At 40.0% G+C, this 13,615-nt stretch overlaps 1 long non-coding RNA gene across 1 annotated transcript; it reads right to left on the minus strand.

Annotated features, from left to right (window-relative positions):
• Positions 1 to 8,806: 8,806 nt before the first annotated feature.
• On the minus strand, positions 8,807 to 13,507 carry LOC124151586. Its single transcript, XR_007220437.1, has 3 exons — positions 13,327 to 13,507; positions 11,021 to 11,066; positions 8,807 to 10,186 (listed from the first exon to the last, which is right to left on the minus strand). It is a non-coding gene; the product is annotated as an uncharacterized LOC124151586 (long non-coding RNA).
• Between the last annotated feature and the right edge of the window lie 108 nt (positions 13,508 to 13,615).

Here is a 13,615-nt window from a genome sequence, read left to right on the forward strand (position 1 = left end):
GGTTTTTGAGATCACACTACAGCTCCTTTTGCTTGATAGTTCATGTCTATGAGATATAACTTTTGATGTCACTGTGCCCATTAATCATCCCTTGTGACTTCGTGCCACACTTTTGTGCCGAGGACTTGTGTTATCCAGACAAATTATATTGTGACGTATGTCACAAAGTCACGGGTGATACACCAGCAGAAGGTTGTTTTGCACAAACGGTGTCGGGAATCCACGGCGGCTTATGGACAGGATGCGACTCAGAAGTAGGTCAGTCGTCACTGAAGTCCTCTGTGACCTTAGCGCCAATGTCGGTTGTACGTGAATATCTCGATTGTTGCAGGTTATTGGCTATGTGATCATCTTGATGGTCCTGTAGGCACGTGGATTGCTAGAGTATCATCTGGGTTGTTACAAGTGCACATCAATTGCTAGATCATCATCTAGATTGTTACACGTGCAAGTGGATGGCTTATGGTAATGTGGAATGTTTCATACGCAGATGAGTTGCTAGATGATGATATGGATTGTTTCATGTGCATGTGGGTTGCTAGGTGATCATCTGTATTGTTCCAAGTACACGCCGGTTTCTATTTGATCACTTGGATCGTTACATGTACACGTGGGTTGCTAGATGCTCATCTGGATTGCAACATATGCACGTAGATTGATGTACGTCATCTGGATTGGTACAAGTGCACATGGATTGCTAAACGATAATCTTTTACTATTACAAGTACACATGGATTGCTTGATGATCATTTGGCTTGTGTACAAGGATTGCTTGATATATATTATGGATTGCTACATATGACCATATAATGCCAGATGACCATCCTGATTGTTACATGAACACGTGGACTGCAATCAGTGCAGGTAGACTGTTACGTTTAAATGTCGCCCTAACGTTTTGTGTGCATTGTATTTGTAACCATAGCGTCAGAAACAGTTGATAAAATCGTATGTCCACTCGGGCAAATATCACTTCATGCGAGCCAGTGTTTAGTTTACGTCATCCACACGTCATTGTTGACGTCATTCGAAACTTTTTGTGACGCAAGTTCGGAATGGCGTCACACGAATGAATTCATCGCTGAAGATTGCTAACGTTATTCCAAAATTTTGGTTTTCTAAGAATGCGGTCGTGATCGATGGGTTTTACTTAAGGGGAGCTCAAAGGGATTAAAAACGGATTTTATGAAGCTTGCAACCGTGTATTACCCTCGCTCTTGCTCGGGAACTACAAGGATTCTGACACTCAGTACACTTTATATAATCAGTATGCCACACACACTCTTGTAATAACCTATATACGTCCATTTGGATTCTTGTGTGTAGGGATTATTACATCTCACATGGATTGTTGGTTGTTAAGTATGTATGTGGATTGCGATGTTTGCCAAAGGACTGTTATGTTTGAGGTGGGTTGCAATGCGTGTAATTGCTGGCCCGCTGTGATATACATATAACATCAGTGGTGTTAAACTAGAGTCACTCACTCACTCAACCAGTCTTTCTAAATGGACCATAATGCTATCACGGGGGACCCTCTCGTCTTAAGGCGTCGCTGCGTAGCAGTGCGTCTATTAGATATGCCAGAACCCTATGAATTCGAATCCTGTTTCACACTAATAATTTCTAGGTTTGTAAGTTCCATACCAGTGATTGTGTTTAACGTCTAAGAACTACGTCACTGCGAATCTTTTTCATCCACCGCGTCGTTATTTAACTGATATAATATTAAGTGGCGTTGAAGCAAACTCACTCACTCTACCCCAAGTACTCGAATGTCATCCCTGCAGACAGCTACACTGGCAGCCACAGTAAGACAAATCTTCAGATCCGAAGAGTGTTGTTAACGCCGGACATGTAATGGAACACTTCTTCTTGCGGATAATATCAGCGAGACTGGCACCTTATCATTATTCGTTTGTTACTGACCCGTTACAACTGTTTAACATGATCAGACTGCATTGTTTCATACTCTAAGGGACATGTAGGGCGCCCAGTTAAATGATACTAGCGCACGTTGTATCTATGTCACAGCTGCAATCCATACTGAACGCGACAACTATTAATCTGATCACATATAGTTTCCTTGACTGCCTCTTAAATGAAGTATTTATCTACGCCATTGATGATGCGTATTTGTTTCCTGGTTGTATATGTGATTCACAAAAGCATACAATAATCAACGACATCACTATTCAACCAAGCGACATTACAGATCTGATGTATACTCTCTTTACCTAAATATTTCTGGAAACTGAAACGCCTGTTGATCATTGTTCTGGAAAATTGTTCAGTGCGTTAAAAACACACGACTCGCACACCGCAATCACGAGACAGCCACTACAGGTGCTGTGGGGTCAACCCAGATTCAGTCAACCCAAGGACCGCCTCCGTGGTCTAGTGGTAGAGCGTCCGCCCGGAGAGCGGAAGGTCCGGGGTTCGATCCCCGACCGCGTCATACCAAAAGACGTTAAAAGATAGTACTTGTTGTTACCCTGTCTGGTGCTCGGCATTAAGGGGCTAAACAAGGACTGGTCGGCTCGGAATCAGTATACTGTGTCTGAGTGGGGTATTCATGTTAAACTGCGGCATGGTATCTCAGTGAGCTAGCGCTATAAATCGGCATCAGTCCGGACTAGTACAAGCAGCCACACAAACATACATACACGTGCATGCACGTCGCTATATAAGTGCAATAATCTTGGATGCGACGTTAAACCCCATTTAACCACACCTCACCTCAGTCAACCCAAACATGTCCTTATAACAAAACAATAACCCTGCTGAGAAAATTAGAAGCCTAACTTGTTTTAACCTCTGAGGCATATTTCCAGTCAAGTCCTTATTTAGGAATACTGACAGGCCACAGACCTATCCTACAAATCAGAGAGAGAGTAGATGTACAGACATCATTCTCATTGTGTTTATCACGTCACATCATTTTCTATCTCTTTTTGCATGAAATATATATTAAGCTAATGTGGACAATAATACATTGATGTTTGGTATGGTGTTTTCAAAAGGTATATAAAGCATTTACTTTCAAGACATTGTGCATCTTACATCATTTACATTCTGTTTAAATTTCTTGGAAAGACGCATGCTGCTTGAGTTGTATGGCAGACAATTCAGAGGAATATACCAAATTAGGTCCGTCTCTTGGCCACATGATGCGCGGTGAAATCCCATACCATGACCTTTTCAGGACACTTACTTTGAAAATGAAAATATGGTGATTGGTGGATGCTATACGGTAGGAGGGGCGGTCGGGTAGCCTTGTGGTTAAGGCGTTCGCTCGTCACGCCGAAGACCCGGGTTCGATTCCCGACATGGGTACAAAGTGTGAAGCTCATTTCTGGTGTCCCCCCGTGACATTGCTTGAATATTGCTTAAAGTGGCGTGAAACCCTTTACGTGAAAACCGCATATCACCACTGATGTTCAGTGGTCCATTCACATAATGATCATCACTATTTTGGATTGGAATGTGGGGCTGCAATTTGTTCAGTTCTAGAACAAAACTTTAGTCTTCACAGCCGCATCAAGTGGTCCCCTTTGCTGCAGTTTTAGGGACTGATGGTAAATGTGGTTTGATCAAATCTACCCCACTCGGCTGCAGATGCCCCTCCCACAACGACTGAAGACACTCTTTGTTAAGTTGGCTAATATATGTTATCATTTGTCAAATGCATCTTTTTATAAACTCCAATGGAGTCTTATATACCCCATACTCTGAATGTCATCATCCAGATCAGTGCCATTGGCGGTTTCCATTCCATTCGTGGTGCGATGAATTTTTCCGTCTTTAAGCTCTTTCTTATGTCTTGGCCACTAACTTATGTAAGTGATATCGCCCAACTTGGGAGACACGTGTCCGATCTTCAAAAACGTTGTTGGCATCCATATATAACCTCATGGGACCTTGAAACAAAACATAACTGAAACACAGAAATAACTGAATATGATCATGAATTTAACAACTAATGCAGGGCTAAAAAGGCCTGCAATTATGTTTTAAACAATGTTGGACCCACAAAGTCCAGGTGTCAAGACGTTTTAGTGTTTAACGGCCCATTCAGCAATATTCCAGTTGAATAACGACTGCCCTAATTAAACAGGTCAGGCCAGGATCAGACAAACCAGTGATGGATGGTATAAACACCGTTCAACGTCTTCAGGGTATGATGACACGTAATCAATCAAGTGGTCTATTGGTAGAGGGTCCGCCCGGAGAGCGTAAGGTTAAGGGTTCGATCCCCGGCCGCGTCATACGTTAAGACGTTTAAAAGATTCGTCGGCTTGGTGTCATCGGCTTGGTGTTTGAGTGTGGTATTCATGTTAAACTACGGCATGGTATATCAGTGGGTTGGCACTATAAGATCGACATTAGTCCGTACACTGTACAAGTAGACACACACACACACACACACACACACACACACACACACACACGTCGCTATCTAAGTGCAATAATCCCATTTCACCTCACCTATTATAACCAAGAATCAAGTAGGCGTTTAGAATCCTCTATTTTAAGCTATTCATTTTGAGATATTTTTCTAAGATGACTTTAACTGTTTCGAAATAAACGTAAACGTCACAATAACGTTTCTTATAACCAAGACGTCAATCTTACTTTCGGTCTGCTGCCATGGTCAACTCGTCACTTGTCTCGGAGGTAGATGTTAATGATACGTACGTCTCCGAGTCTAACATTGAAGCAGAAACGCCATAGTACATGTAAAACGTATCCATTCAGCTGAAATAGTCTTTACCTGTATTCTCACAATACAATCTCTCAAATTATAACTGTAATTTATTACGATTTTAGTGATTCGGAATTATTGCATTTACTGTCTACTGGTAATACATGCTCATCCACGTAACACATCACAGGCATTTTGTTCATGAAGTTGACATGAAATACATGTAAAGTTGTTCTACTTACCCCAATGCAAAGTAGATGGTGATGACTTCACAATAAATACAGTCTAGCTGAGACCCGAGACACTGAATAACGTGCTGTCTTTGTCAGCGACATAGGTACAACAAACGTCAGTTTACATAGGGTCACAACACATTCTTGTCATACTGGACAGACGTCCACTACTGACGTGTAAGATTGCTAGATGTGCGTGTTAAAGATGTCAATCTGTCTGTTGAACATTGTTGACGTGATTACCTTATGCCTTTGTGTGCGTTTCTGCATGGTTACACAGAGAGCTCAGATGAACTGACAGAGCCTTCACTCAGTGCTGACCTCGATATGGCTGGAGTTAAATCAACTACAGCCAACCAAATACTCTGTTAGAAACGCATATACATTTCATTCCAACAATTGCTGAGGGTTCTACTACACCAAATCAGAACCAGTTTGGACAGTGCGGGACAGTGCGGTTTTCGTAGGGAGCCTTCAGTGCAGATCGAGAGGGGTGGGGTGTTTAGCTTCCTGTACTCGGAAAAGGAGCTGGCTAAGCTAGTCATTTTTTATGTTTTTATTGCTGCTCTAAGGCCAAACTGTGCACACACGTACAGGTAATAGCTGTTGAATGCTTAGTTATTTTTTAAGAAAATATAACGTTACTATAGAAGTTTATGGGAAAACATTTGGTTGTGTGTAACCTGTAGATATTGTTTTGACCAGCCCTAACATTCATTTTAATTATGAAATTGGCCCTGTTCCGAGTTTTGTAATTACAACAGCCTCCAGTATGAATTAAAAGCATTATTCTAATCTGATTTTAACTATTTTAATGACTGGCTGACCACCACTGTCGTCACCATTGAATTTTAGTGATCCATATAAATATATATATTTTTTATTGCCAGTTTTCCTTCTCCGCCCCTCGGGAACATGTTGCAGGGGATATTCCTGATTGTTTATGTTCTGATGTTTTGGACACAAACTGACTTGATATCGTAGATTGTGTGTTTTGTCTGTGAAACGAAAATACTTCCGCATTCATTCAGTTAGTCACCTCACATATCACATTTCACGAACCGCGCTACCTGCGAGGCCTTTTATGTGAACACAATAAACAAGGTAAACGTCAAGTAGAGGTTTTCCGACAGTTGTCGTTTGAGGTCAGATAAGGTATTTTCCTCTGCACTGATTGTAGTTAAAATACCGTGGATACGTTTCTACCAGCGTCACAACTGACATGTTGTATAAAGCGCCTTTATGTGTCAGTCCCCTCGACCATACATGTATTTAGAATAGGCTATGTAAGATAACCATGGTATAACGAAGCAGAAACACTAACAATGATTTTGTAAATTTCTGTTTCATTTCCCCAGACGCCATGCTCAAAGCCAAAGAGGCATCTGTCTTCTTTACTTCAATTATTCTTGTTTCTTCCTGATTTAACGTGAATATCTAAGACAGTGTGGTCAAACATCATTAGTAGAATTGTATGATGTTCCCTATGAAAATGGCTTATAATGTGATCAATGAAATGGCATTTTATAATGATTCGAATTACGTTGGCGTACATGTTTTCATCATGGACGATTCATGTTGATAACTTTGGGGATAGTGTGAAATTGTGCAAATCTGTCTTCTTTTCTTCAACTATTCTTGTTACTCCTGATTCAACGTGAATATCTGAAGACCCAGATTGGTCAAACATCGACCATTAGTAGAATTGTATTTTAAGCCTAATGATGAGCCTTTGTGAGGAGTCAGGGTAACAACTCAATACTACCCCGCTACTACTACTACTACTATTACTACAACTACTACTACCCGTAAAGATCCCGGGGTAGAATAGATCTTCAGCAACCCATACTTGACGTAAAAGGCGACTATGCTTGTCGTAAGAGGCGACTAACGGGATCGGGTGGTCAGGCTTGCTGACTTGGTTGTTGCATGTCATCGTATCCCAATTGCGTGGATCGATGCTCATGATATTAATCACTGGATTGTCTGGTCTGGACTCGATTATTTACAGACCGCCGTCATATAGCTGGAATATTGCTGAGTGCGGCGTTAAACAACCAACCAACCAACCAACAAACCAACCAACCAACTACTACTACTACTACTACTACTACTTGTCCTTGTGTGGATTGATGCCCAGGGAAAGCAGGAAACAGATGATGCAGGTCAATCTTTGATAGTATTCCTTCTGAAAACCCTTGACAAACTTGACGAACTGGGCAAGAATCTACTCCAGCCATGATTGTAAGACAGTTGTGAGTATGGATGTATTTATTTTCCTTGTCAGTTGTCAATAGTGTAACACATAAAGCACCTTCAGTTCTAGACATTTCCTTTATAATTTGTATATAAATGTTTATATATGTTTTTTCAACTTTATTAAATTCTGAGTTTTAGTATTTGCTTGCTTGACATTTTAGTTTGTCTTTCCCTTCGCCATACCCTGATACAGTACTTCATCTCACAGGTGTTAAGACTTCCTGTAACAGGAGGGTCTAGTATTCAGGACACAGTCAGAAGAATTATGACAGAAGTTGTCCCGCTTGGCATCGCCCTGCAATTCAACAGACTTTGAAAAGGAAACAAAAAAGTATTTGGTAGCCCGAAGCTGAGTCCGATCATTACCAGTAAGAATATGTGGTGGTTTCTGTTAAATTCACCTTAGTTGTGTTGCCGTGGTAACTGTAGTTAACACATATATTTAATAGCTGATCTATGTATCGCTATGCCAAATTTCCTGATGCAGAAATATATCGAAACATTTGGGGCTATTGGTAAGTGTGTATCTGCTGTAATACACACATATTGTATGGTAAGTTTTTTTCTGTAGAAATGCAAACTGTCTGACCCTATGGCAAATTGTGTGACTACCCTGGTCTGTAAGAAGATGTATTACGTGGGAACAATATGTATATATGCTGTGTTTGGAGGCAATACCAACTTTCCTACTACCTGCATACAGGCAAGTTTTAAGAAACTAAGTTTAAACTTGTTGTTTACTTTTTCTCATGGACCAACTGAATGCGCAAATATTGAACAGATACTTTGAATTCCGTGCCCAAATACTTTCGTCTAAAAATTATCTATCTTGACAAGCAAAAATATTTCCGTGACAAAATCGTATTTTGTTACATGCAAAGCGAAATATGTATTTTCTTGTTGTTTCCAATCTCGTTGCCAGATGAGTATATAATACATTATATAAATATATTTATGGTTACCATGCTCACATACCCGAAGAAGGAATGACTGCGTTTTACCATTAGTATTGAGTCTATAAATTGCAACTATAGTCGGAATGGTACAATCGACTCTCTTCAGGGCAGAGATTTCTTGTGAACATGGAAAGGGATCTGTCGCTTGTATTTAGTGCATGATAAAAAGACACAGGATATATGGAAACAACTGTTTCATTGGAAATGGGTATATTGGAATATAAATAACAATGAACACAAACGAAATGTCGTTTTGATATTTAAAAAACCCGAAATGACGTTCTTAATATTCCAATAACAGTCAAATATAATCTTTATAACATGTTCGTTTGTTCGTTTTCGTTCGTTTGTTGTTTAACTCCGCACTCAGCAGTATTCGAGCTTTATGACGGCGGTCTGTAAATAATCGAGTCTGGACCAGACAATCAAGTGATTGTCATCATGATAATCGATCCACGCAATTGGGATCGATGACATGTATCAACCAAGTTAGTGAGCCTGGCCGCCCGATCCCGTTCTTAGAATTTCATTCTGGGCATCATTTTGAAATTGAGCGCAATATTCCGTATGGGCTTGCTAGAAATATGTCATAGCTTCTACAAAGTGCTACAACAGTTGTATTACTGAAAAGAACATCAAGAAAACTTTCTGACAGCATTATGAAATTGACTTTATTACATGATTTCCAAATTGAAACATAAAGGTTAACCCAGAAATAAGTATGTACAGAAATACCTTGTGAAATTAATGCATGACCACACAACATCAATGAATAATCAATACATTATCATGAAACACAGATTGAGCTACACAATCATAAAAAGGCAACTCTGTGGATCACAAATATGTTGTAGTTGCGATATGTATCAAGCATACAATTGATAAAAGTGTGCTCGCAAATGTCATAAAGTGGAAGCTGTTAGCAATATGTGTTTTATAAGATATCACGTCTGCACTTGATAAGTATCTAAGAAAATCGTCCTCGTGTCGCACTTACACAGGTACATCCAGACTTCTAGAAACATCTGTACCCATCCCGAAACGAGATCCATCAACACTGTCGTGTTCTTTGAGACACAAGAGTGTTTAATTATTAAGTACCACTGAAAACTGTTCACAACACCTCACTTATTTACTACCACTGACAATCACCACAAATTAGCCTAAAACATTCACTTCTACCACATGACAATATTTTCCTGTGAGCACTAAAAATACCCCGCCTAAACAGACCAAAAAGATTAAAATGTTGGTCTCAGTCATAATGATCAAAGTGCCATTATGTTTCGAAATGAGGTGATTCACGCAGACATGTTAAAACATACCATCGTTATAGAAAACAAATGACAAGACTTTCTGTCTTGAACAAAATCGTAACGGTTACATAAAATAGCGTGTGCGCATGTACATGTAGATTATAATGAACAAAAACTCTTGAAAATATTAAACATGTCTTGCTTTTACTTCAGTTTGTGACAATGATATAATTATGTTTAATACGGAGATGCTCTCAGGATAGGTTGCCAGGCCTACAATGCTAATACCTGACCTGATAACAAAATACCATCTAACAAAACATATCAGAAAAAGGTAAGTTATAAAATGTTGTAATTCCCCATGCACCACCCAGGTAAGTAGCCAAGTATCGACGCAGAGTCTCTGGTCTCCATAGTATGGTTGCACTGACTGGTGCCCCACCTGCACGCAGGACCTTGTAGACAACCCAGCAACAATTTGAACCGAAAAGACTGTAATGACCGCTAGTAAACCAACTGTCCCACTTATTCTTCATTTCTTCTTCATCTAATTTTTCCTCCGGTATAGTAAATGTATGAGTCGGCTCACGTTCCATCTCGCGAATATCTTCCTTAAGGCTGGAGTTGGTTATGGAAGACTTCTTACCTATCCCGCATTTGGATTTCCCTTTTTTGCCTCCACGTGGCCACCAGCTGACATATTCGCCGCTGCTCATCTCCAAGGAGGCGTGACCAAAAGAACCTCCTTTTGGCATCCAGATGTAAACTTTATGCACTCTGAAGAAGATCGAAAAGATAAATGTGACCACAAACGCTATTGGTGTACAGTTGACATGCAAAATGAGTATAAAAAACATTGAAGCAGACGGAGAGTGGAAGTATACATTTAAAGAAAATTTGGCTGATGATGTTGCGCATACTTCATCAGCGCATCAGGTTCCTGACTGTGACCTCATCTTAGTACAGGACATTATGACACAGGGGGGTGTAGAGATGTCATTGTCCACGGACCAGTCCTGTACGACGTTAACAGTAACTGAAGGGCAGCAATACATGCAATAAGACAGACCAGAGCCTGTCTATCAAATTCAGATATTTCACCTATTGCAACGAGCATTGGGGTTCCGAGGACATGTCGTAACTTGGATCGTTATTGGGGATAATGTGGCGGAAGCAGTGTCACAGTTTGCCATGCACATGTACGCAGCTCATTCTTAGTACCATTATTTGGCCCTACAATGCAATATTGTGCTCTTAAGTATATCAGTGCGATAATGTGCAGCTTAGAAATCAATTTGAGTTTTCTCTTATAAACGAATGAGTAGGTTTGTTTGTTGTTTAACGCCGCACTCAGCAATATTCCATCTACATGACGGCGGTCTGTAAATAATCGAGTTTGGACTAGACAGTCCAGTGAATGATATCACGAGCATCGATCCACACAATTGGGATCGATGATATGCATCAAACAAGTCAGAGAGCCTGACCATCCGATCCCGTTAGTCGCCTTTTACGACAAGCATCGTCACCTTTTACGACAAGCATGGGTTGCTGAAGACCTATTCTACCCCGGATCTTGACGGGTCTATAAACGAATGAAACAAAACAGACCTTCCCATGGTCTTCCTCTTTGTCGTCCGTTGCTAAGGGGTAAGTCCTAAAATGAAAACATGGAACACATGCAGACGATTTGAAGGTTTATTTGTTACTGTACTTGTACATGCAGATGTTATTATCTTGTTTCCAAATTATCTGTTTATTATTTATTCGTGTCTAGAAACTACTGAGTGTCATTGTGGGGAAAATGTACCACAAAACGGTTGAAACCCGTTATCTCGAATCTAGCGGAACAATGTTGTAACTTCGAGATACCATGGACATTCGAGATAACGAGGCGTGGACACCAAGACAGATAAGTAACAGTATTATAGACAAATAGCAATACGATTCCATACTCAAGAAATTAAGAACGCAACACCTGTGTGTACGATGAAAAGTTTAAATGTATTTTTGCCAGCAATGATTAATAACATGTGTGACAAATTATGTACAATGTACGTGTACCTTAGGCATAGCAGCAATCACTATTTTGTCTACCTTTACTAAAAAAACGCCACGCTTGCCTCAGGCTTTTTAAATTTATCGCAGCTTGGATATTGCAAGTCGCGTCACGGGGCTTTGGATAAGTCTAGGTGTTCCTGGTAGCAATATAGGCACATTTGACTATTCCTTTACATGGATTGACCATACATGCTTGTTGCATGACATAGTTCCCTAACATAACGTTCCGCTAGGCATACATGAACGCTTAATGTGTCACATAATGTGTCATATATCCCTGTTGGAACAATCTGTCTTGTAACAAACGCGTACCAGAAACATGTACAGTAAACTACGGTTATAACGAACACGCTTTTAACGAACTGACGGATATAACGAACTTACTTTTTGGTCCCGACTACTTGCTGTAGTTATGCTGTGTATATGCTTGTAACGAACTACGGTTATAACGAACTAAAATTAGTAGTCCCTTTGAGTTCGTTATAACCGTACTTTACTGTATATTTAAATTTATATTGTTACATAATGAGTCTTTTTAAACGTCTTCCGGTAGACAAGGGGAGGACATTTCCATTCTGTGCTGTCCCTCCCATTCACTCCAGTCTGTGTTGTCCCTCTCATGCACTCCTCTCCCTTCTGCCCCTCGCGTTCAATCAATTTCAGTCTTGACTACCCTGTCCTCTCGTTTACTTGTAATCAACGGGTACATACGCATGCAAGAGCAGGATCAATACACTTTGATTTGCATATACATTAAACTACGGTTATAACGAACTCAAAGGGACTACTATTTTTAGTTCGTTATAACCGTAGTTCGTTATAAGCATATATACAGCATAACTACAGCAAATAGTCGGGACTAAAAAGTAAGTTCGTTTTATCCGTCAGTTCGTTATAAGCGTGTTCGTTATAACCGTAGTTTACTGTAGATCCCTAACCGAGCCTGTTGAAGACATTGTTACAGTAAACTACGGTTATAACGAACTCAAAGGGACCACTAATTTAAGTTCGTTATAACCGTAGTTCGTTATTAGCACTTAAACAGCATATATACAACAAATGGCCCGGCTAAAAAATGAGTTCGTTATATCGGTCTGTTCGTTATCAGTGTGTTCGTTATAACCGTAGTTTACTGTATATTATTGTACATATCATTACATTTGTACTGAGTGGTTAAAATTATGTCACCCTGGTAATAGATAATATTAACCAACAAGCAAAAGTCTTGTTCTTATAGCTGAATTTACAGTGCCTATAATTATATTGGCTGATTGCAGTCAAGGTATGCACGCAAGGGAGACAACTGTGGAAGACTTGTAGCAATGTTTACAAAAGTAAACAAGATCTTCATGTTCAGGGTTATGTGTAAATAACCCAACAGGCTAACTGGAGATCGCCCCGACTCTCTTTCCTTGAACACATGAGCAAGATGAGACTTTAGACTAAGCCAGTTTGAAAATACAAAGTCGACAACCCTTGTAAATAACAAGTGTACTGCATTATTACACCTGCCCACTTCCTAGTTTCGTTTTGATAAAGGGTGAGACATGGCGAACTTTGGAAGATGGACTATGGAACATCACCCTATTCATATTCAACCCCAAGTGTACAGTATCAAATGTATGTGATGAGTGGCAATAGTATGTCAAAATACAGTCACCGTTTAGTGAACATCACTTTTTAATATAATTCGAATAAACACATGAGCCCAACGTAGCCATGTCATCACTGATCTACGCAGCGGAATTGAATCTTTGTGTAAACGTCCTCCTGATTTGTAACAGTCATGACAGGGCAATCAGAAATTTAAACAGAACGAGGATAACAACATTACAGAACATTTAAAGAGTTCTTACGTGGCCCAGTTACCTATCAACGTCCACGTATTTCTGCAGCACGGCACGCCCGCCTCGCGTCGTCAGATTGCTTTTTAAAGTATGTCAAGGAGCTGATAACAGAAGCATTCTACTTGCATACTTCTTGCCTAATTATGACAATGACGAACGGCGAACAACAAACTGTATCCACTACTGGCCTTATTATAAATGGATTTAATATAAATTATCTTCATATGTCTGTTTATTTACCATCACTGCAATTCCATTGGTTAATCCGTACCAAGAGACGAAACAATACATGTCAATG

Source organism: Haliotis rufescens, unplaced genomic scaffold (genome assembly GCF_023055435.1).
Source record: "Haliotis rufescens isolate VD_foot unplaced genomic scaffold, xgHalRufe1.0.p SCAF_13, whole genome shotgun sequence".
Lineage (NCBI taxonomy): Eukaryota > Metazoa > Mollusca > Gastropoda > Lepetellida > Haliotidae > Haliotis > Haliotis rufescens.